A 26476-nucleotide genomic window follows, 5' to 3' on the forward strand; every position below is an offset into this window, starting at 1 on the left:
GGTGTGACTATCAAATAAAAGAAATTGTATGATAAACGGTCGAATCCACTGTTGATAGTCAAAAACTGGGTATTAAGGAGGACAAATATACCAGATGACTGGCTACAGACCGCAGGGGTGTTGCAAAAGAGGCTACCATTCCTGCCTAGCCTAGTGTTGCCTCACCCATCAGATGAATCAAAGACACAAGCGGTACATTAGTGAGCTCACCTTTCTATGGAAATACTAGAAGACATGTGAGTCTAGCGGGGCCAGCTCGAAACAGCGGAATCAGAGGAAAGAGTGGAAACAGAAGACACAGGGCACTGTCTGCAGCCCTTGTGGAGTCATATACTTGGTGATTAATACTAAAGGGAATCTCAAAAAGCAACCTCCTTTTCAGGGCAGCTCCATTTCTGCCCTAATGCATGTGCTGCAAATCCTTGGGAAAACTAGGTGTTCATTCGCTGAGAGGTCACATGTCTATGGCAATACCAAAGCTTGATATGATAGAACACTGGGTATAGACAAAACAAACTAATGAGCTTATTGGCCAATGGCGAATTCACAACTATGCAGACATGTTTTAGGGGGTTGCAATGATCACTCTTTGGTCACGAAGATGAAGTTGGTGAAAATGTTAAATACATTTATTGTAAAAACCATAAATTGATACAGTCACAGCAGAACAAAGGAGTTTACTAAAACAGTCCTCAAATGGCTTTTGCATATGATTCTTCGTTTGTTACGATATCATTCTTTTAGATATTTTCACCAAATATTGTAAGCTGAGATCACGGTTACATCCTGCAACATCTTGAAAGTAGCCAGTTGCCTGTTTGCCTTCTTTCCTATCGACCCTGTCTTGAGATAAGACGTGTCGAGTCCTCCTCACATCGTGGCGCATCTCAGATAATCTTTGACGAGTTGGTAGGAGAGGGCATAAAGATGAAAGTCCTGCTGAGGGCCATGGCGTGATAACGTGACTGCTCATTTCGTTTGCGTCGTAATGGGGAAGAGACAGGGCTTGAGTACATGGTAGTATGGGCCGTGTGTGCTGTGATTGGATGGGTTCAAATATGGTCTGGATAATGGCGCAATGCCGCCATATTGGATGGGAGACACAGAGCACAGCATGAACATGGCTGAGTCTGTACGGTGCCAGTGCACTACACCAGTCAATAGCATTCCGCGAAGATGACGTCACTGCAGCTGCTGTCCTCTATTTCCCCATCGCTGAATTACAGGCAATGTCGGACAAACATGCGGTTTCGTAATGGATTCAGGCTTTCTAACTAGGGCAGTTAGATTCAATCTGGCACATGTCCGAGTGTTGGAAATACTACATAATTGTTCTGAATATTTCTCTCTCTGACTCTATGGTATCATTCATGTTAAAAACAATGCAGGGTCAAAGGTAATTGACTTTGAAATAAGCTCAAATGCGTAGAAATGAGTGTCGATGTCCGACTGTCACGTGACTAAAACGTCATCAATATCTTATGCAAATGACCTTGTGAGCTATAGACAGTAACGTCGCGGAATGCTATTGAACACAAAGAAGAAGAACAGAGCACAGTAATCATGCACTGACCAAACATCATTGTTCTGTTGTCCGTGGCTGGTGTCGTGTCGTCAGTAGTTGTAATGACATTGACAGGACTCTGTTGTGGATCAAGGGAATGCCAACGCAATTCTAAACTACACGTAAAGAAAATATTTTTGATGATGTGTTATTGGATTTTTGGCATCAAACACTTTTGTCGATAATGAAGTTAGCCCTTCCTCCTCTATTTACTACTAAATTGGCTCAACTCAAGATTTCGTCAACTGACACTATGAAAATGCGAATAATAATACATCAACCCAATCAAAGGTCTTTAAAATGACCACTAGTATTTACATCTAGCTAACAAGATTTCAACACTGAAGTCGACTTCGCTAGTGCTTCATTACCATGGCTACGCTGGCCAAGCGGAAAATATGTTATTGACCACAATTTTGATCGGCTATTATAAATGGCAACCGCTAAGTAGAATAATGCCAGTAATCGCAGGTGTAGCGATGTTGTCTGACCGACTCGCTTGGAAACACCATGACAACAGTCGCGAACTCTATTTCTCTTGGGATTTTTGTAAGCCTGAAAATGCTTGCACGCTCGGACTTATAATAAAATTAATTTCTGAAAATGATAGGAATATCCTCCTACTTGATGTGTCTCTTAATCTATACTTTATGTTACGTGTATAATATTGAATTGCGAATTGATGCTTGTAATGGGTCTTATTTCTAAAGGGAGACGACTCCAAAGTCGAGTCGCAGCCACTGAGATCTTCGGTCTTATCCTGTTTTTAATATATGAGGGCCTATGGAAATCTGTAAGGAGGACAACCTGGTATTAAAGAAGATGCACGTTGGTCTGATTCTGGTGAAGGCCAGACAGCTAGGGGATAGAAAACGCATTTAGCCTTGAAGCAGGCTAGGAGAATTTAAATTCAATCCTACACTTGATCTGACTGGAAGCCAGTGCGGCTGGTGTTATAATGAAGGTGTGGCGTCGTTTCGCATTTTAGTGTTGAATATCAGTCTGACACGTGTGTGTAATCTACAGGTGGAGCCGCTAAGACCATTGAACTAAAATGTGTATTGACAATGTTTTTCTGAAAAAATCAAACAACCTAATCCCCCACCCCAGGTAATGCCCTCTCTGCTCTTCCAAAGCTATTCGTGTTCGGCCTGATGAACTAGATTAAGCCAGCATCGACCATCTCTGATGCTCAGGTGGTCGCATTGCGATCCCCAATCCACACGGTCTTGGCAGATTGATAGCCAGTGGTGATGGGGTCAGACACATTATCGCGGGGGTTGTTGGCTCAACACTGGCTGAATGCGATTAGCAACGATCGTTGACTTGTGGAGGTGATATAGGCAGCAGGTTTGTCGATCATAGGTTTGGTTTCCCTAAGTAACTGCATTAACGTTGCAATTTATGTCAACCTTTGATTATAGGTTTGTCGAATAGCATTCCGCGAAGATGACGTCACTGCAGCTGCTGCCCTCTATTTCCCCATCGCTGAATTACAAGCAATGTCGGACAAACATGCGGTTTTGTAATGGATTCAGGCTTTCTAACTAGGGCAGTTAGATTCAATCTGGCACATGTCCGAGTGTTGGAAATACTACATAACTGTTCTGAATATTTCTCTCTCTGACTCTATGGTATCATTCATGCTAAAAACAATGCAGGGTCAAAGATATTTGACTTTGAAATAAGCTCAAATGCGTAGAAATAAGTGTCGATGTCCGACTGTCACGTGACTAAAACGTCATCAATATCTTGTGCAAATGACCTTGTGAGCTATAAATAGTAACTTCGCGGGATGCTATTCCACTCTTCATCGTGAAAGGTATAACTGGATAATAGTGGATACCTAGCAGATGATTCAATCATAAGAACCTCTGTTGATTATCATGAACCATGTTTTATATCATAGAGACTAAGATTGGCCATCATTGATTCTATCTGTGTATCTATACCGTGTGTTCCATCGCAGTTCTATTAGTGTTATTGCATCATGACTGATTTCATTTCAAAGTCGCCAGAAATTGACCAATTAATTGTGAATATGGTCATGTCGTTTCCCTCAGATTCTTCGTCATATAATCTATGCCGGGCCGTTATCATAGATCTATGACGGGTATCTTCTCTCATAGATTCTGCGACAGACACTTTGACCTGTCTGGCATGCGTGTAGGCCTGAAGCTTTTACAGTTATGGTCAGCATTTAGCAATAGAAAATGCAGACCTGAGGGGGGATGCATCCGCTCTGGCCCAATGACAATAGGCGACACCTTATCAGAAACAACCGCTCACGTTTCTCACACCATCTTTACTTAACATCCAGACTGTGCTTCATTGGCGCTGTTGCTTATTGTTGCTGCCCGGTAGATAGATTACCATCTGACATTTCACCCCTTTATCACCTACACAGGCAATCGCAAGTCCTATAGACCCTCAATAAGATTATGGGGAGGGCTTGAAGGGTGTAGCATCGTTCAGTTGTTATTGCGGCAGTTGTCCGGAGGTGATTAATAGCTTAAAGACTCATAAATTCGGTGTATTTGTACCAGCGATTATTTCAAAGTTAAGGCCTAATTTCCACTAGAGCAGTTTCCAACGCGGGTCGATGTCAAAGTATCGATAAAAGATGCAAGATACAGGTAACACATCTTGACCCTCAAGCCTTGGATCCACTCCGCCGACCCGGACTCCGTTACACCAACCCTTGACGCAATACGCAGATCTGCCTGTATAAGTAGGTTCTGTTATCTGTTTTTCCTCACTAGATGACATGCTTCCGCCGATCTTGTGTTGGGAAGCTTCCCGCTGTTTCTGGCACATATTACCGTACCATACCTTCCTGTGATTGATACAAAAAATTAAAACTCATAATAAATTAAATATGTCTTCTTAATTTTTGAACTATTTATTGCCAGTGTTAACGACTCATGAATGAGAACGCGTGATTTATAAAAAAAGTTGCTCGATAAATAGAATAGGCACAATAACCAATCAGAAGACCTGTAACCATTAACAAGAGCGCACTTTGATCAGTTGATTTTGTTTACACATGTGAACATGGTGAATGCATGTCAGTCAGTTGGCCGCGGCGTGACAGTGACAGAATGACATGCACCCTGGGAGAAATCCATTACTGTTATTATTTATTGGAAGTGACTACTTGGCAAGCCCGGTGTAAAAGTAGAAAGTGTCCCCCCTGGAAAAAGTGTCCGGGCCTATTGTATTCTAACAGATTATGGCATATAGTTCTATAGAGGCCATGGCTGTCAATAGCTCAGCGCATAATAGAATCCTTTGTTTCCGGACATTTTATCCTAGGACATTTTAAACTTCTACACCGGCTTACCAAACAGCGACTTTTTCTTGTCCTGAATGGAGAGCCGAACTCATTAATATTAAAGTAAAGTCTCCAGCTCGCCAAACAGGGTAGATATTTTACCTGTTTTGCAAGCCCGGCTGGCCGAACAGGGTGGCTTTTTAGTGCTGTTTGGCAAGCGGCTCTCCAAACAGGACAAAAAAAGATGCCTGTTCGGCGAGCGGCTTGCCAAATAGACCCGGTGTAATGTTTTTGAGTGTTTCTGTTTTTGAGTGTTTCCCCTCATTGTTTGGGAACGCTCAAAAATAGATTGACGAGTTTTTCTGTGTATCCCCCCTATTGAAAAGTCATGGTCTCTCTAGCTGCCTATTGTTTGGAAACGCTGAAACATGGGGAACAACCACAGATGTTACACCGGCCATATTTATTATGCAGGGTAGTTCAGTCACTTCGGCACATGTTCATATCGGTTATGCACCAGTAGCATTAAAATGTGCACTTGTTTAACCAAAGTAACAACACAACCATTAGACTATAGTTGTTGGTCCCGTCTTGCAGGGTATGCTATAGACTGCTCGTCCACAGCGGTCAGGTAGTTAATGTCATCGATACCTGTAGTTGTCTTTTGCAAGTGTGTCTCAATCGGTGTGACAATCTGTGCCAATCGTAACACAAGCCTCTCCAGTTGCTTTATGATATAAACAACCTCACTTCTAGTCTTCTACGTTCAAAAACGTTGTGTTGAAAGTGTATAGTGGCAACATGTCAAGACTGGAGGCGAGAATGAAAATCGTGAGCCGTTCATGAAAAATCACAATTTTGAAAGCAGCGTTCTGATTGGCTCATCACAACTCGAGGCGCACGAGAAACAGAATATGGCATGTTTTTCTTCAGAGGCGGGAGGGGAGGTAACGGACGGAGTAACTATAATGGTTCTGCATGAGATAACAGCTGGGGCCAACTATTGGTTTGCTGCGGCGCAACCATATTAGAAAACGGCTCTTGTGAAATCAGCTCGCGGTCGTAGTTCACTTTGAGATCAATGCGTGGTCTCACCATACCAGTTTTAAATGGTATTTTCCATTTAAAACACAGTTTTTCTTTAATTGAGAATAAGGTGTGTTTAAACTGAAGATAATAGTGAATGTTCTGCCCAATTGGCTTACTTATGTGGCTTTGGGGCTCAAATCAACCCGTTCTGATCAAAAAGCTGATTCGCGGGTTAAAAGCCGTCCAAAATCACCCCCCCCCCTTACTTCAGACCCTAAACCCTGAAATTATCATACATAACGTCCAACGAACATTTCATGGTTTGACAGGCTTGGATGAATCTATTTGGCTGTGGAAGGTTTCCTCGCTGATAAACTCTGGACGAAAGTTATGAGCGTGTGAATTGTGCCAATTTAACTGAAAAATTGCTTAGACGTTTATTACAGGTACGTGACCTATTATATTTCAGCGGTCCCAGCCTCGCAGTGTTTGATGAGAGAACCAATACCGACAAACAGTTTCAATTCTAAGACACCTGAAACTTAACATTGAGATCTGATTTTGACTACTCCCATATTCTGTACCAATTCAAGCAGTTGGTTGTGGCACTAAAACCGTTGCGTTGCAACCGGTGTAGAAGTTTAAAATGTCCTAGGATAAAATGTCCGGGAACAAAGGATTCTATTATGCGCTGAGCTATTGACGGTCATTGCCTCTATAGAACCATATGCCATAATCTGTCAGAATACAATAGGCCCGGACACTTTTTCCAGGGGGGGGGACACTTTTTACTTTTACACCGGAATAAGTTGCAGTGCCATTCCAACCAAGCTGTCTTAGCTCACCGAACACTGGAGCTGCCATTTCTCACCCAAGCCTCGGCTTCAGCCTACTTTTGGCTCCTATGCTCATGACCTTTGGTGAGATAACCAATACCTCCGATTCGATACCAATTTCTTATTCTGTGACAACGTGTTCCACTGCCTTCCAAAGTTTCATGCATTGCCAGAAATAGAAATTGGTTTTCCTCACATTTAATCGTCATATTTACCAAACATCATAAAAGTCATTTATTGCAGATGTTAGCTCTTGTTTCTGTCAGGTGATTAATCAGCGAGCTGTCAGGCAGGGTTTATTGGCTCTCACTATTATTAATGTCAGCTACTAATTAGATTGTGTCTAACAAGAGTTACACCTGTAAATTGAAACCTGGTCCCAAGGGAAGGGGGTAGTTATCCAAACCTTATCATTGCAAAATCCCTCTGTCTGGCAAAATAAGTCTAACTGTCCTGAATCCCCACAGTGGTTTCTTGCCCATTTCAGAGTTAAAAAGACGACCGTTCCTCCTCCTGTAAGGAGAGAGACTCTACTTTTAGTGTCATAGCCTACATATTAGAACATAAGCCAAAACCACTGTGACCGATGTTTCACTGAGTTGTAGTCATTGCAGAATGTAGGCATATCAACTTTACAGAGCTAATAGCATCGCATGTTGTATACATTACGCATTGGCGTCTGAGGAATACTTCAGATATATTGGTTACCACAATTGACATTCGATCCCAGGCTGCCTCGAGTTCAGTTTCAATGATTCGAGGCAAAAACGACTAATCATGGTATTCGACTTTTTATTAGGTATATATATGACTGAATCTGAAACCTGTGTCTTTGTACACGGACAACAGTTACTTCAATTAAGATGTCTGCTTGTAGTGCATGTTGACTAGTAAAGAATCGCTTTTAGTTCAAACCTGCCCCAGGCGAATGACTTGAATGGCATTTTTGAAGGTTTCGTAACTTAATCACCCCACAGACAGTTGTTGTTATTATACTGACCTGCAGTAGTTATCTCACGTGACAAAGATCGTGTTGGATGGGATCACACGTACACAAGCAATCTTTTTATTGCTCATCGCAAGGTCTCACTGGATAAAGTTGCATGTCTGCTAGGTGTTACAGGGCGGTTGTTTCTCTCCGCCGCCCATCTAACAGCCGACAGGTAGTTGGAACTCTCCGGTACTGGCATTAGTTCCTCCACAATGATCGGCGCTAACACTATCATATTAAAAGCTTGCGTTGCCGGCACAATGCCTCTGCTATCACAATCCTGTGGTATTGCGGCTAGAATGCTACACGTTCAACTTTCAGTTATCGTTTGATACACAATCGATGAATGCACTGGTGCTCTTTTACAGTTCTGGCATATTGATCCAGGTAGAGTGCAGTTCAGAAGGAATATTTCAAGGAATATTTGGATGAAGTTATTAGGTTTGAGATCCAGCTTTATGCAGGATGTCTGAAATCCACTTCTCCTTCACCAATGTTTGGAGTCGACAGATTATTTAGACCATTTCTATTGATTGTCTTTCAGGTATTCAACATGGATGTACTAGAAATCGTCAAAGTGATGTGACAGATTTGGATGTAAAAAACGTGCTAGGATATTCAACAGTGTTATGTCAGGTACGTGCAACTTTTGTCTATCAAAGTTATGCAATGGTTTCACGTGGCATTGGCGGAACATCGCACTGCTTTAAAGGGAGACTACAGGCAAGATTGGGCTGGCTACAGAGGTTTTGGTGTGGCAACCATAACCCCTTTGGTTGGTTCAAAATTAAAAGTAGTCAGAATCGCATTCCATTGTTAATTTTATGTTTTCAAACCTGATTGTTGGTCTTGCTTGTCTCACCAAATGCTGTTCAGAAGGGGCTATCATTTTGACCAAAACTTCTTTTCGGCACCATGGTTTTTAGCGACAATCTCATGGTTCAATACCTTCAGTTCAGAGCTCTTCCACTACAGCATCCACTCCGCCAGCCACTCCCATCATGCTTGGCATCCTTCATGATCGTACCTGCCTTTGAGCAATATTGAGTGGCCACTTAGCCGTTTGTCATGAACAGACCGAGCCCAAATATTAATGTTGCCGTAGATTGATTGATCATGCTTGTTGGTAACATTTAAAGGGGAAGTGGTCTTTCTTCCCATTCAAAGGGGAAGTGGTCTTTCTTCACATTTAACGGAGGAGTGGTCTTTCTTCACATTCAAAGGGGAAGTGGTATTTCGTTACATTTAAAGGAGGAGCCGTCTTTCTTCTCATTCAAAGGGGAAGTTGTCTTTCTTCACATTTAAAGGAGGAGCGGTCTTTCTTCTCATTCAAAGGGGAAGTTGTCTTTCTTCACATTTTAAAGGAGGAGCGGTCTTTCTTCTCATTCAAAGGGGAAGTTGTCTTTCTTCACATTTTAAAGGAGGAGTGGTCTTTCTTCACATTCAAAGGGGAAGTGGTCTTTCTTCACATTTAAAGGAGGAGTGGTCTTTCTTCACATTCAAAGGGGAAGCGGTCTTCCTTCACATTTAAAGGAGAAGTGGTTTTTCTTCACATTCAAGGGAGTGGTATTTCTTCACATTTAAAGGGGAAGTGATTCTGCATTGAACCTGGCCAAGGGACTCCAACCTTGCTTCACAAAAAGTCTCTACAACAAATACTACTGAACGGAATCGATCAATCTTGGTTGACTCCGGTTGCGTTTCTTCTGGACTACCCTGTATACCTTAAACCTGTTTTTTGTGGCTCTTTATTTTTGCAATTTGCAATTTGCAAAAATTTATGAAAAATGTTTTCTCTTTGGCGGACTAAAAAAGTTTATTGAATCGAGGTTACTCGTAAATCGTAACGTCTGTGAAATCAGGTGGTTGCCTGTTTTTGATGTTCCAGGTCTCCTTCACGGTGCAAGATTTCTCTGAACATTTTCACATACAGAATTCCTCGGTGGGTTTTAAACCCTTTTTTCTGGATCAGGAGACATCGGCATGACATTTTTACCGATAAATGCACGAAAAAAGAGTATATGATTGGTGCAAAATCCTATGTCTTTATAAATGAGTGCACTTCTGATACATTGCTTACATTTTAGCAATGTAGTTCTCTGGAAGCGTACCGGGGGGCGTCAAAAAGCCCAAGAAGGTGACGTATTTTATGTGGCCGCCTGGTTTTCAGTGCACATTTGAGGAGCGAGTATATGTGCTATAGAATGGGGTAATTGTAGCCCCGATTTATTTGTAGCCCCTGCATTGTTTGATGCATGGTGATATCAATCAATATCATAGGTAGGGGCTACAATTAAACCGGGGCTACAATTACCCCATTCTACCTTATACGTTTAAATTTTTAATCGCTGATTGTGTATATTGTACTTACTGTTTGCAGGTAAAACTAAAGAGAGAGGAGAGAATGGTATATTTATCATTCAACGTTTGCAACAATAAGCTATTATCGATTAACAATACCTGCGTCTGCCTCTCATACTAGACAACCGTATGTGATGTAAATAAACAAAATGCTGCCAAACATCGGGCATATTTCGCAGACTCAGTGATCATATTGTCATCGCTAAGTAGCAAGCTCAGAGAGGCGACTAACGCTTGTAAGCCCACTCTCAGCGAAGCTGTTTCATTCAAGATGCTTTCAACGAAACGTGTTTTATTTCAAATGGTTTGAGAACATTGACGGATTGATTTAAGCAGCTTGTAAGCATTGCAGTGGGAGTTAAATGTGGGGGACATTGTGCTCACCTGGAAAAGTAGAAAGAAATAGAACAGGTTTGGAATGAAGGATGTTTGCAGAAATCAGGTTGTGTGTAGATTTCAGCTGAGGTTTGGAGGTATACGCATAGATCGTGGTAATCAGGCTCCGCCCTCTGGCTGATTCAGGCCATGACACCACGGTGGATACAACTCTGCCCATCTGATAACATCTAACCAACATGTACAGTTTCCTAGTGCTCATAAATCAATGATATTCATCCAACCCGGTGTAAAAGTAAAAAGTGTCCCCCTAGAAAAAGTGTCCGGGCCTATTGTATTCTGACAGATTATGGCATATGGTTCTATAGAGGCAATGACCGTCACTAGCTCAGCGCATAATAGAATCCTTTGTTCCCGGACATTTTATCCTAGGACATTTTAAACTTCTACACCGGCCTGGTCTGCAGATATCAGCTCATGAATATTCATCAGCTCATTGATATTTATAAAGTGTCGTATGCAATAAGCTGGTGGCTGGGGTCAGGCGGTAATGACGCTGGAATAATGAGACGATGTCAGTTATGAAACATAAATATTGACAACAAAGCCATACAGTTGCATCAGTTAGCTACCGCAGCGTGTGAGGACCAGCATTATTCATGTTCATAGTGTGTGAAGGGTCCTAAGCTGGAAAGTACAGTGGAACCTCCCTTAGCGGACACCTCTCTATCAACAACAATTAAATACACTAGTTTTGGTCCCAGATTGGTAGTTTCTATTCAATTTGACATCTCTAATCAGTACACCTCTCTATTAAGGACATTACTTGTCTATCCCGAAGGTGTCGTTAATCGAGAGGTTCTACTGTAGATAGAAATGAACTCCACAATCCCTTAGCTAGTTGCTGTAAATAACACTAAAACTGATTTCTGCTTAGAAATAATTCTGAGGTTTGCAAGCATGTTGCCAGGAAGGGCCCAACAGCTCTGTCGATGTCTCAATATATCCAATTTTAGTTCTATTCGAGAAACACTGACCTGAGTGATAAGGCAAATTCTGCAGAGTGGCCTACCGGAACATGCAGTCAGGGTATCAATAAACAGTTATGCCAGGATGGACAAAATATGTACAGTGCAGTGGCCAGCGCTTGCTCTTTGTTTTATTCTTTACTGACTGATGTTGTCAGTTTGAATTGCGTTCTGCATCTCTCCATGCACCTGGCTTTGGTTATGCCTAATATGTGAGGGCCTTATTTGGAACAGGACCTGCTGTCACTGGTCTCAATGCATTGTGCAAAATAGCGTACTCCAATCAATCTATTGGGGGTTGCATGTAGATAGCAGCAATAAGTCCCTAAATGCAGTTAATTTCGTGTTTAACCTTTAATAAAACTTCAGTAACGTTAGAAATTTAATGTAGCTCAATCATCGTGCCCATTTAACTAATGTATATTACATTTCAACTTTGCCCGCTCCATGGGTATATGCATGGAGGTATTATTAAGAATAATAATACCTCCATGGTATATCCAATGGCTAATGTGGTGTTATTTATTGCTGTAGGTGAAGGCGGAGTCAATTTCAGGTGATAACATTGCCTTGCTATATCAGCATAGGATCACGGTTTATTGTCGTCATCAAAATCAAAATTGTCATGTCGAAGCGAGTTGAACAATGTGCTTGCCTATCATGTGATCCTGGACTTCGTTATCGAAGGTGAGCTAATTACAGTATAACCTCTCTATAAAGGACACACTCGAGACTGACAAGTGCTGTCCTTAATATAGAGGTTTCCTGATTAGAGAGGTCAAATTGAATGGAAACAACCAATTTGGGACCAAAACTGGTTTCCCTAAAAGAGAGGTTGTCCTTAATAGAGAGGTGTCCGCTAATGGAGGTTCCCCTGTAATCTGAATGGCATGAGTATATGAATAGTCGACCGCTATGTTCCCATCGAGGATGGAAACCTCTCGCATAAAGTGATCTCATCCCAGTATTCTGGTTGTGAACTTTTCCTCACAAACAAAGCAGATTCGGAGCAGAAATTATTATTTATGGGTGATTAATACCCGCTTGGAATTACCATGAGTTATGAAGCCTGATAGGACCAGGGTCTAGATTGATACCCATTATGAATAATCTGGGTTAAACGAAATATTTTCTTCTTGGCCTCCCTCCCCTCAACATTGGTTGAAGGAAGTGATACCGAACTGGAGGTGTTCGCTGTCTCACCAAAACCGCGAGGGTGGAGCTAAAATGTTGACCAAAACCGAGGCGTTGCCAAGGTTTCGGTCAACATTTTAGCTCCAACTTCGTGGTTTTGGTGAGACAATCAATACCGACAGTGAGGTGTCAATTTCTATTCTAAAGTTGAAATTAATCTAAAAAATCAATCTCAAATTAGATAACAAATAATGTTGATTTAAATCCTTTTTGACTGCCTCCATATTTTTCACCAGCCCAAGCGGTTATATGGTTGCCTAGCGATGACCGCTTAATTCAAAACGAGGCTTTTATGGTGCATAGTGCATTTACACTGTAACGTGCAGTTCATATTAAATCAAGATGTTTTAGAATTAAGGATTCTTGAATGCCTGCAACAACAGATCATGTTGCCTTTCTACACCACCAGCAATCTGCATTCAACTTTTCTCGTTTCCAAAGATAGGCATACAATCATGAATAAGAGAAGCAATGGTCTCTAGGGAACAAAGTTTGAATTATTTTGGTCCAGAGACGTCCATGAAGGTCTTGTGATGAGCTTGTCTGGAGATCAGTTGTCTGGCGTGGGTTGCCTGGGAATAGATCGTTCAATTTTTTTTGGAACACATATGTATTGTACTTTTGATCACCGTAACACTGGATTATCTGGCGTGGGTTGTGAAATCGTTTCCTCAGCGAATGTGGCACGTAAATCTCATGTCAGGAACCACTAAGCTATATTGGTCGAGTCTGATGGCGTCCCCGCTAATAACCCTAGCTTCCTGATCAGTAAGAGCTCGGAACAACTGTGATCCCCTCCCACACCATACGATTTCCATTCATCAGGCTCAAGGCAAGACTGCTCATTGTCATGTTCTATATTTTCTAATCGAGGAAAAGAATTTAAAAAAAGGTTTATCTCCGCCCCCAATTTTTCAATAAAACTGTGCCATTGTGATGAAAAAATATATACGTAAAGCCTCTAGATATCTGAAGATTAAACTTGATCTTCTTATAGAGGAGAGAAGATAGAAATGCTTTCAAAGTTACTGTGAAGTTTTTAACGGAATCGATTTGAAATTTCAACATTATTTTCGCTGATGTCTCGAAACTTTAGAAATTAGCACTAAGAACGTTTTGTTTAAGGGGCAAATTTCTTTCAGAAAGTGTTTTTGAGAATGGAATATCTATTGGGGTTCATTGTGGTCTAACCTCATGAAACTGGCTTATATGCCAAGGATTTATTTGCCATACCATAATCCAATGGGTAAATTGCCGTTTTCTTTCATATGAAGAGAATAAGGTGTTGACTGACTGAACCTCTCCGACACCCTCAGCAGTCTCATTTATTACAATTACTAAATAGCCATCTGTGGTAATCTTCTGGCAAGCCAACATCCATAGTATCCTTGGAGTACCATGTGTTGTGCAAATCTACATTTGACCTGAAATGTGGAACAGGTAAAGAGTGTGAAAAGTGCTGAAATATATTTCCAACTGAATTGCAATCAGACATAAACAAAATTGCAATTCTTTCCTCAGGGTGTAGAAGAATCAGAAATGCCTTCTTACCGACAGTGATTGTCCCTACCACTCATATTATCAGAAGAGAGACCAAGCTCTCGCCCATGACCTACAAGCCTGTCCCCGTCGCTCAAACTATTAGAAGAGAGACTAAACCCTCCCCATGACATTCATGCCTGTCCCCGTCGCTCAAACTATTAGAAGAGAGACTAAACCCTCCCCCATGACATTCATGCCTGTCCCCGTCGCTCAAACAATTAGAAGAGAGACTAAACCCTCCCCATGACATTCATGCCTGTCCCTGTCGCTCACACTATTAGAAGAGAGACTATGCCCTCCCGATGACCGTCATGCCTGTCCTCGCCGTTCACACTATTAGACGGGAGACTATGCCCTCCCCCATGACCTTCATGCCTGTCCCCGTCGCTCAAACTATTAGAAGAGAGTCTATGCCCTCCTTCATGACCGTCATGCCTGTCCCCGCCGCTCATACTATTAGAAGAGAGACTAAGCCCTCCCGATGACCTTCAATGTCTTTCTGCTAATACCACGGAATCCTATCTCTCGCTTCCTCCTCCAAGAGCGACTGTCTCTCGGTTATTATCGCCTCCCGCTAGCCATTCCCTGGTGTACACGAGGGAATTGGGCTTGGGGAAACTCAGGCATTGTATGTTATAGATTATGGAACATGGTGTGGTCAACCTTTTCGTCGTAGGCAAGTTTTGCTAGATGTTGACTGTCATCAAAAGTTAGAAGCATCTTTACCGTCGATGAATGCCCAATCCTATTACATTCCTTTGATAAAAGACTAGTCGAGTTTTGGTCTAAGATAGGCAGAGAAGACACAGCTGTTTAGCTCATTGTTATTGGCGCACCATGTGTTGCTATAACACGGCAAGATGGAGAGCTGATTACTTGGGAATAATGTCTGGTCCATTCGCTGCTGTATGGTATGCCACTTATTGGTTGGTCTAACACAGCAAGATGGAGAGCTGGTTACTTGGGAATAATGTCTGGTCCATTCGCTGCTGTATGGTATGCCACTTATTGGTTGGTCTAACACAGCAAGATGGAGAGCTGGTTACTTGGGAATAATGTCTGGTCCATTCGCTGCTGTATGGTATGCCACTTATTGGTTGGTCTAACACAGCAAGATGGAGAGCTGGTTAGTTGGGAATAATGTCTGGTTCATTCGCTGCTGTATGGCATGCCACTTACTGGTTGGTCTAACACAGCAAGATGGAGAGCTGGTTACCAAGGATAATGTCTGGTCCATTCACAGATACGTGTCATCTTGTCGTATAATACGGCAAGATGGAGAGGTGATTGCTTGGGAGTAATGTCTGGTCTATTCTGCTATAATACGCCAAGATGGAGAGGTGATTGCTTGGGAGTAATGTCTGGTCCATTCTGCTATAATACGCCAAGATGGAGAGGTGATTGCTTGGGAGTAATGCCTGGTCTATTCTGCTATAATACGGCAAGATGGAGAGGTGATTGCTTGGGAGCAATGTCTGGTCTATTCTGCTATAATACGGCAAGATGGAGAGGTGATTGCTTGGGAGTAATGCCTGGTCCATTCTGCTATAATACGGCAAGATGGAGAGGTGATTGCTTGGGAGTAATGCCTGGTCCATTCTGCTATAATACGCCAAGATGGAGAGGTGATTGCTTGGGAGTAATGCCTGGTCCATTTTGCTTTTACATGAGAAGATGGAGAACTGATTGCTTCGGGGTACTGTCTGGTCCATTCTGCTGTAACGTGGCAAGATGGAGAACCGATTGCTTCGGGGTACTGTCTGGTCCTTTCTGCTGTAACGTGGCAAGATGGAGAACTGATTGCTTCGGGGGTACTGTCTGGTCCATTCTGCTGTAACGTGACAAGATGGAGAACTGATTGCTTCGGGGTACTGTCTGGTCCTTTCTGCTGTAACGTGGCAAGATGGAGAACTGATTGCTTCGGGGGTACTGCCTGGTCCATTCTGCTGTAACGTGGCAAGATGGAGAACTGATTGCTTCGGGGTACTGTCTGGTCCTTTCTGCTGTAACGTGGCAAGATGGAGAACTGATTGCTTCGGGGGTACTGTCTGGTCCTTTCTGCTGTAACGTGGCAAGATGGAGAACTGATTGCTTCGGGGTACTGTCTGGTCCTTTCTGCTGTAACGTGGCAAGATGGAGAACTGATTGCTTCGGGGTACTGTCTGGTCCATTCTGTTATTACACGGCAAGACGGAGAGGCGATTGCTTAAGGAATTAATACTGAGCTGGCGGTCATTGGTTGTATAATCAAGACCGCTTGGGTAGAGCGAAAATGCAGTCCAAAACCCGAGGCGCTTCGCCGAGGGTTTTGGACGTAATTTGAGGTCTACCCGAGCGGTCTTGATTATACAACCAATGACCGACAGCGAGGTATTAATTTCTATTCTAAAAGGTTTCAAAATTAAACAAATTAAATACGATTTGAAAGGTATATATGTTCCGTTTTCGTCAAAGAATGATCCAGCCTGGTGTCCGGAACTCCGCCATATTGTTGCTTGTGAAGATGACGTCACGCAGCAAGGGAATTCCCAGTCTGCTAGCTCGATTTCTACCATTTCCTCGTCTTTGACCTCTTCTGAATCCTGACTGACGACCTCGAAAGAGTCCTCGGGTATCCTCCCTACTTCACAAATCCCAATATATCGGGGAATACTTCAAAATCTCGTGTTCTTGACATTGTTTTGTGGGGCTGAGTCGTTGCTTATTGGTGAAAATAATTCGTCTGCTAAAATTCAGAATTTTATACCTACCCAGGCGGTCATTGGTTACGATACCAAGACCGCTCCGATCAAAACGAGGCGTAATGTATTTTGTATTAGAAACAATGATATACTGTGACTAAGGCCTTTTAGAATTGTGGGTAATGCCTGATCCATTCACTCCTATTAGTTAGTCCACTTGTTGGCAGATATAACGCATCAATATGGAGAGCTGATTGGCTTGCCAGTGGGATTTTGCACAAGAAACACTGAATGCTCTCCATATGGCGCAGAAAGTCGTCTCTCCCACATGCCATCAGTTGTTAAGGGTCAAAGCATCACTTTTACCCCTAATTTCATCGTTTCTCTGGTAACTATCACGTTGGCATGGAAACGGATTCAATGCTTTCTAACGATCTCCACCCACAATGCAATTTGGCTTTTTGAATATCACGTACGGTATTGAGGCTAATCATTAAACGGTGTCGTGGAGGAATTATCAAAATCAGGGTATGTCAACCTGGTCAGGTGGCAGAATTTCACCAATGTTTGGGGGTGCAGACCATTAACCCTAACCCATTTCAGCACTGCTTGGGGTTGACATCCCTAACCCTTACCAATGTCACAAATGTTTGGGGTTCAAACTCCTAACCTAAACTCATTTCGCCAATTTTTGGGGGTTCAAATTCCTAGCTCTAACCCATTTCACCAATGTTTTCATTGAAGATGATCTGCAGGTTCATCTCATTCAATATGGTGCATGTGGTTGACAATCCAAACCCCACATTGTTTTATTGTGAATATTGACCTGTGTTCATTTTTCACCTTAATGTTGTAAAAATATACAAAGAATTCATGTAAAAGCTGACACAAGTTTCTGGAATAGGGGAATTATGTCGTTGTGGCATCATTTGTAGATCAGAGTATTATACAGCTTTCTGGATCCTGTAGCAGATACCCTACCTGGTGAGATTTTAACGACGCACCAAATAGAGGCGATGCTTTATTGTGTGTGACAGTTAGGTGTATTAATTGACTAATTGAATCATTCTCATGATTCTGATTGGCTGCCTTATCATGATGGCAGCATATCGCTTAGAAACAGTAGTGATGTGTTCAGCGGTGATAGGAGAGACTAAGGGCCCGATCATCAGGGCAGGGAATTCGGCATAGAATCCCGAGGCCTTTGTAAGACTGCATTATGAATGGTGCAACATGGTCTGTCTCGGCATCCAGAAAGACCAGTCCCATTTATCATGTGCTTTAGGAAGCTTGACATAAAGGTTTTGCATGTTTGGTAGACCATAGCGTGCCTAGGCTAGGAAACCGCAACACCCAAGCTACGCAGACATAGCCTAGAGAGGTTTTTATTAAAGTTAAAACATCCTCTGCAAAGTAACATTCTCCAGAGTTTTTTCTCCCACACTTTTACTTCTTGTGACATCCTCGCAACCTGGATATTCAAAGACAGGATTACTAAGCCTCAAGCGGCGGCCACACATAACCACAGTCGCAAAAAAAGGTCAGCTTATTCAGCGCAAATGCATCTCGAGGCAAGCCCTGGATGCTGGAGGAGTTCAAACAATCTTTTGTCCCTAATCCATCTGATGATCTTCAGTTGGCAAGGTCAGCTGACCTCAATTTCACATTCAGGATCCCAGACCACAGATAGTTACTGCAGCGACCTGCAACAAATATTGCATGAGACAGAAATCTCTTGTTTGCAGGGAGCTTCGCAAGTCGCCAAATAATGTAGATGTCTGTCCAAAATTCCTAAATAAGATATCATGGCTTGCTGAAAACACCGTCCTTGCTGATTGAACGAATACAAGATTTTGATCAGAGGAACCTTACCCAAAAAATTGATCAGTGCCTGGCTTTGTGAATGATGCATTTCATTCAGTCTCGTAAAGCTAGAAGGTGAATGAGTGATGTTCGTGTTTGTACAGCCATGCACATACTGCTACTGTCAGTCATCTCAACAGAGTGTTAACGCTCAGCAAAGGACCACCCACCGCAAAGTCACTCAGTGAAGTTCACTAACGCTGAAAGGGTGGATGTCGTCCTAGGTGCCGACAAATGGTACCCAGGTTCGCGATCGACTGGACAATAAGCACCCTGGGTGCCATTACACTAGACAAACAGCACCCAGCTTCTTTTTGCCTGGCTTACGGATCTTAGGGACGAGGACGTTTCTTGCAATCTCGTTTTATCTCGCGCCGTGGTACTTGCGGCATTAGCAGTGCTCGAAATAAATAGAACAGATAAACAGAAAAAAACGCGTTTAGGCCTATAGGTCTTTGAAAGCACATTTCGGAATTATCCCTCCTATATACCTTTTCTGAATAAATCATCCGAAATGTGCTTTCAAAGACCTTTAGTGACTAATACACTCAAATATAAGAAAGTCACCTCAACCACTATATATACTGTGGCCAAATTCCGTTGCGTTTCATTGTTCAAAGCCAGGACATGGACACGAAAGTACTATTTGATGTTGACCTTCCTGATGTACGACCGCGGCGCAGGCAACTGTCAGTTAAAGTCTGATTTATAGTGTTCACCTTCAGTCAGCATCATACATCTTCCCACCAATGGTGATGCAAGTACAGTAATATACTACATCCGCTGATGCTTTGTTTGAACTACTTCACCCATGTTGTACATCATTTAACCAGAGTCTTTCAAATAGCAAGGATTAGGCCTATTTGGCCTACTCTGTTGTCTTAACTGGATGTGTTTTCCTAATCCGTACCATCTAAATCTCCATGTACATTTACACTAGGCCTTCCTGTACAAAACCGGAGTAAAAGCATTTGCTAGTCTTTATTCATATCACCCATTGTCACTGATGATGACACTGAAGTCAAATAAAAAATTTAATCAATTCTCATGCGGATAACTAATTTTTATGCACAATCAACCATGCAAATATAAAACCTCAATATCTGCCTCTGACCATCAAGTGTCAATTTTTGCCCGAGCAGGTCTAAGCCCCCGTGGCAGATGCATGTCACTACCAACTTGTTCCATTGGTAAGTTGCCTACTGACATGCAGCTTGGATGCGCAGCCCGCTATTAATTAGCTAATTGATGTTGATCTTTCTGGTGAATGATATGAACGTGGGAGCTAGTTCGCAATGATTGTCATCTATATACTGTCACCTACATCCTCATGGATGACTCATCTTGCCGAGTGATCCGCACACCACGCCCAATCTTCATTACCAGATCGATGACGACCTTTGTTGACCTCCGCTTTAGCGTCATTCAGCACAGACAAGTTTTTATAGTTCGATATCTAGTTCAGTGGCTTGTACCTTTCACACCCCCTCAAACACCTACCCCGCCCTTTCGTAGCAATCATCCCTTGATGACTCCAAATAAACCACAAAAAATTGAGGTCAATCGCCTGAGGCGTCTGTCAGTTATCGAGCGAAAACGGAATTCAAGATGGCTGCCGTGGCGGCCATGTTTGAAAAGTAACGAGGCCGGCTTTATTAGGGTCAGTCGCCCAAGATGTTTGTCAGTTATCAAACGGAAACGGAATTCAAGATGGCTGCCGTGGCTGGCATATTGATTATTGGATCGCGGCGATTTCGAAAAGGACTTTCCCTTGTCACTCCCAATGAGCTAAAAAAAATCGGATGGCTAAAGCGAGGCGTTTCTCTGATCATTGATGGAAATTGGAAAGTAAATAGACACCGATGTATGGGCCACGACCAAATGCCCCCAATTTTGTCGGGGGGGGGGGGCATTGAAATAAATCGGGGCAAATACCAAAAATGAGACGTATTATAAACGGAAATATCTCGAGAATGCTGAAAAAGCAAATGTCTTGAATGCAATGCACCTGTTGCCAGATTCGGCGTTTCATGAAACACCTAGTAAATTAATAGAAGGATAATTAAGCATCTCAGTCGAGTCTGTCTGCAAGATACATTATCTCGGCTATAAAAAGATTATATGGCTGATTATAGATTGAGTTGAATGAGGAAAGTGCGTGTTTCTTGTGATCTTGAGGCTCGTTTGTCAAGGTTTGTGGGTGTATAACAATTATTTGTGGTCGCGTATCAGGCGATCTTGCTTATTCTGACGACAACCACAACATCATTAACCCTCAGAGGTGCATGTTCCTTGCGGCCTTTACCAATGTAAGCGGCTATACTAAAAGCTTGGTTTCAAAATACATTCTAACGTTTTTATTTTGTTAATTTTGATGGTGTAAACTTTTTATTCAAATTTGATATTTCAATATCAATATCAGTGAAATCTCAAATTCGAGATCTCAAATTAAATGCATTTTGAAAAATTTAAGAATGTATTTTAAGACCTAGCTGATGATAATCCGAAGAAATTAGAGTGATATGTTGGCGTTAATTAGTTTTAAAGATACAAATAGTTTGGTCAGTTTACCTTTTCAATACCATGTTTTAAATGAAAGCCTAACTTATACAGTGCGGAGGTTCGGGGTTAAATCGTGTGCAAACTTTATCGTCCGAATATTTTACACAATTCTCTCAATCTTGACACGAGAGGCGCTGATTTCGTTCCTTACAACTCACCCAGAACAAGTTATTGGCCACCATCTTGAAAAGCAGTACCGCGGATATAGAAAAGGAAAGAATTTTTCTTATTATAATGAGGCAGCGCATCACCACTAAGCCCGCGAAAATAATTGCTGCACTACGCTGCGTTTATAGTTCTCCATACAATCATCTTAAAACCCACCAGGAACTGTCAGATTTTATTTATCGAGATCATATTTTCTTAGTTATTAATAAAATAAAACGTTTTATGAGCGAAAGTGGCACTAATTCGGCCTGAATAAGATTTACAGTCCGAACCGGTGATGCAGTGGATGACGTAGGAATATCAAACCCTGAATCTCAGGATTCCGTCATCCAGCAAGATGGCGGCAATTTAGCAATTCCAGTGTTAATATTTTCAATTTTGGCACTGGGGCGAGTTTGACACTTCTCTCTGGGCGCACTCACTCGATGTGCACCTACGGTGTCTGCAGATATTGCCTCGCCGTTATTCATCGTGTTTACATAGCTCAGTATGTTGATGCGAATGTTTGCTGGTGCAACTTGCAATAATTATCACGTCTTGAGTGTCAAAACAATCACTTGTGTAAAGGTCAAACTGGTCGTGGCTGGGTTTGATATCAAAACGAAAATATTTTCCCTGCAGGGTGCTTTGAGGCGGATCTATCCTACATATCCGAGGGTCATCTTGACAGAGAGTGATGAAACATACCCTCATATCTCTCATCGAGGTAGAACCAGGTCTTTCCAATTGAGATTATGTCATTTTCATCTTCATGAATAAAAAAATTCAAATTCAGTCGAAAAAAAGAATCATATATAAATAACCTTATCAAATTTAAAGGGAAAAATATATTTTGACATAAAGCTTCATCCATAATATCCATTGTTCCATGTCTATACCACATTAGAAAAGAAGTGTGTGGTTTATATTGCTTACCATGGTCTTTCATTCAACATATCAATACTTTGACTCTGGGATAAGAGTCAATGCTCTTTGGCAGGCCTTCTGATCATCGACCTTGAAGGTCTTTATTATATTTATGCAAAGCCTTAACCCTTCACCACCAACACCATCCCAACCCCTACCCCATCACCGGTCAAGTGTGTTTTCCAGTTCTGGCAGGAGTTCAAGCAAACACTCCTGGGGCAGTCCATTTATTCATCCTGATCATCACTTCTCATGGACCATCACAACTGGTGAGTACATTGGAGCCTGGAAGATTAGCCAATGAGCGCTGAGTAAAACCAAACTCTAAGCGATTTATAACCGAGGTAAGAATGTGTTGAAGTAGTGTCGTGCTGCTTTGGCATGCATACAACACCAAATAGGAAGGTACCCTTTGTGATTGTTGGCATCCTGCCAGATTTTGTTGTGGTTGCCCGAAACCGATATAGTGCAAACTTCCAGAAAACTAATGACTTGCCGCAGTGGTATAGGGCGCCAGGACGAGACTGGTCCACACTGCGTCTGGAATATAGTCCGGCAAGGATACTTTGAGTAGGAGTAGTCGCTACTTACTGCTGTCAATAAAATATGTGATAGCTTGCTCAATCGTATCGATTTTCGCCAGCGATGCAGCGAATACTACGGTTGACTAAGTTGACAGTAGTTCAAAGTGTTGCTGATTTCCCGGTGTCGTACATTGAACATATAAAAGGACGTTTCAAAATCTGACTGAATTATCTTGCTCTTCCGTTGTTGATTCCGATTTGACCCGAGTTAGCCCTCCCTGCATTGACCATACCCATGCGGACTGTTGCACCAGTAAGGCGCTGCCTGGAGCCATAGATCTACACCTTGGCGTTTTGCCTGACGTTATGCTGTAGTTATGAATTTTGCCTTGTTGCTAAGCGAATTGGGGACCTCGGTGGATGATTTGAACATATACAAGTGTATTGCATGCAATCGTCACCATTATTCTTCGGAATATTTAAAAAATGGGAAAAAGAGGCGTAATTTGCAAAGCTTCAGCCCCCCTAAATGTCGGCAAAACAAAACTGCCTTCACTGCCCTCAGTGACCCTGTTGACTTGGTTGACGAGGTGAAATCGAAATGACATGAATTCCACCCACCTCGGGAGTGAAAATGCGCGCTAGGAATTCATTAACCCTTCGAGTGCGATGATTAACGAAAAATAGTTAGAACAAAATGTAAAAAAATCATCAAAAACTTTCAGAAGCACAGTTTGCTAATGAAACAGGAGAAGAAGAAACATATTGAAGTAAAATCCGCCCTTTCCAGTAAAGAGTAATAATTGATGATCAAGGTATTTTAACAATGACATTATCCTTCTCCAGTCAGTCAGAGAAGCTTGTTCCATTCTAACAGCCGGAGACATCAAACAGCACGCGCAGTCTTTAATTCACAATCGGAAGCTGGCAAATGGGTTGAGCGAGGGCGATGGGAAACGTTGAAGAGTTTTGTTTTTCACATGGTTTCGCGGGGGCGGCTAGTGGCAAATGGATTATCTTTGGGGCAAGTCACTTAACTCTGCTGAGCTCAACTGTTTTCAGTTTAACTTGGAAGAAACCTCGTCTTTGCAATTTATGAAGGGGGGGGGGGGGTCGGAGCCAAGGTGGGTGGGGACTGTATCTTGGCAGGTTTTGCAGGGATTAGGAGCCAGGGATGGAGGGGGTAAGGAGGGGTTAACGTAAATGTCCTAAACTCAGAATCGACTCAGAGAAGACCGCAACACCCCCTAAAATGGTTGTCGCAGATTATCAATTTCCAAGTCAAGCATTTCTTTATTCTCACAAAATAAGAAACTGACTAGGGATAAGTGTGAAATAAACACTGCATCATGTCATATTCCTTGTGATCATGTCTCGTCGGTCTCCGGTTGCAGATGTATACTTGAACAAGGCGTGGGAGAGACCATATCAAAGCCGTTCTGTTAATAATCCTTATCGATTTTTTGGAGTCGAGTTTACCTCTAAATAGGATGAAAGGAAGGATTAAATTCGTTCGGGGTTTTCTTGCACAGTTCTTTGCCACTCAAAGGAATGCTGAGTTAGCGAGGTATCTCTTATTTCAATTAGATCTTTTGAGTACTGCATTGCATTGTACCAATGACGGCTTGTTGCCATAAGACAGTCGAATGAAATTATGGCCCATGATAGCAAATTTCAGTCAAATTAAAGAGGGACGATGTGCTGATGTTTATCATATTTATATAAAAACCTACCGGTTTGCAAAGTTAGCTTCCTAAATTGTTAAAAGATTTTTTTTTCAATGAACTAAGTCTCTTGCACACAGATCTTTTCTGGAATACTTGCATCTTTCCTTTTTTGAAGTTGATGCAAAATGAATATTCCCTTTCCACTTGAAGTTGATCACGTGATTGATGTGGTTTCTCCCACTCCCTCTTCACCCTGGAGAATCAATTCTCCAGATTGGCGAGCATCTTATCAGGTCTTCCAGCTTACCGAGCAGACTGCCCTGGGTAATGCTTCTTGAGCCCTGGAAGAATGGCAGCCTCACAAGAAAAACAACCAAAATGTGTGCTCGTTGGTAAATTAATGTTCTAAAATAAATTGTGTCCGTCCGACAATAGGGAGTTTCCGCATCGCTTACGATTACGATTACGATTACGATTTCAAAGTCGTAATCGTAATACTCTCAAAACGGGCATGAACCAGAAATTTTGTTTCCGCATTCACACCAACGACTTGGGGTACTGTAGTATAGGCCCTATACTCTGCTCTCATGCTCTGGGTGCACTTTTCTCGGCTCTAAAACATGATCAAAATCGCCGTTGATCACATTAAATGCAGTTCCTGTGTTTGACAGATATGTTCTTAAGTATTCTTCAATGAATATTTCACCTTGAATTTGATATGTAGCGTGGAAAATAGGCTTTTCGCTAATCCATGTAATCGTTTTCGACTTACGAAGATCAGCCGGAATCCTCGTAAGAACGAGACGAAAGTACCATCGACGATATCGCTGGGGATGACGTAGCACCAAAAATCGATGACGTCAAACACAAATCGTAATCGTAATCGTAATCGTAAGCGATGCGGAAACTCGCTAAAAACCATATGCACTAAGTTCGAGGTAAATGTACCAGCAGGTTACTCTGTGATGAACAAACAAAATCGATCAGTTCATATTTTTCTATTTGTCGGCTATCCATAGGACGAACAGGTGGTGCGAAGTTCCCTATATTTGATGCAAATCTTGCTTGAAGAACCTTATTACCAGACAAGCACAACAATATTTTGACTCCAACAACACAGTTTCATCAACTTTTTGAATAACTTTTCCTTTCCAAGGACAGACTAGCTCGGCAAACTGGAAAGCCTGCCTGATTCTCGGCAATCTGAGTGCTATTGTGGTACGTATCATACGGTCTAACACTGACAGTATAGTGTAAACCTCGTCCGGTTTTCTATATATAGCATTCCGCGAAGATGACGTCACTGCAGCTGCTGCCCTCTATTTCCCCATCGCTGAATGCAGGCAATGTCGGACCAACATGCGGTTTCGTAATGGATTCAGGCTTTCTAACTAGGGCAGTTAGATTCAATCTAGCACATGTCCGAGTGTTGGAAATACTACATAATTGTTCTGAATATTTCTCTCTCTGATTCTATGGTATCATTCATGCTAAAAACAATGCAGGGTCAAAGATAATTGACTTTGAAATAAGCGCAAATGCGTAGAAATAAGTGTCGATGTCCGACTGTCACGTGACTAAAGCGTCATCAATATCTTATGCAAATAACCTTGTGAGCTATAAATAGTAACTTCGCGGAATGCTATTGGGTGCGAGTAGAGAACGTTGGTGTTAACGCAGTTTGCCACACACTGGCACACCACACTACTTTCAAGATAGATTTAATTTGGACTTTGTGATGTTAATATGTGCACATTACCTTTAACATGTTTAAGAGTACCTAGAGGTCAGGTTGCAAAGATGGCAATTGTAATGATTATAAACTCGGTGGTAACGGGGCGGGGGTGGGGGCTGGCTGGTCTTAGGCATCTATCGCTATTTCCAAGACTGTCGCGTGGGAGAGACTCGTCTACAGTTATTGGAATGAAATAGTAAACGCCAGGTCATGTT

The 26476-nt window shown here is 42.2% G+C and overlaps 1 protein-coding gene across 8 annotated transcripts in view; it reads left to right on the top strand.

Moving 5' to 3' along the window:
- The window catches only part of LOC135501589 (synaptotagmin-5-like), a 133143-nt gene that overhangs the window by 24050 nt on the left and 82617 nt on the right, over positions 1–26476 (top strand). For 7 of the 8 annotated variants that reach the window (XM_064793766.1, XM_064793769.1, XM_064793770.1 and 4 more), the window contains exon 2: positions 8239–8330. The gene's annotated coding sequence lies outside the window, so the exon portion shown is untranslated. Of the gene's footprint in view, positions 1–8058; positions 8082–8238; positions 8331–26476 lie in introns of those variants that run through there. The other variant, XM_064793768.1, reaches the window with a different exon arrangement.

This window comes from Lineus longissimus, chromosome 17, assembly GCF_910592395.1.
Source record: "Lineus longissimus chromosome 17, tnLinLong1.2, whole genome shotgun sequence".
Classification (NCBI taxonomy): Eukaryota; Metazoa; Nemertea; class Pilidiophora; order Heteronemertea; family Lineidae; genus Lineus; species Lineus longissimus.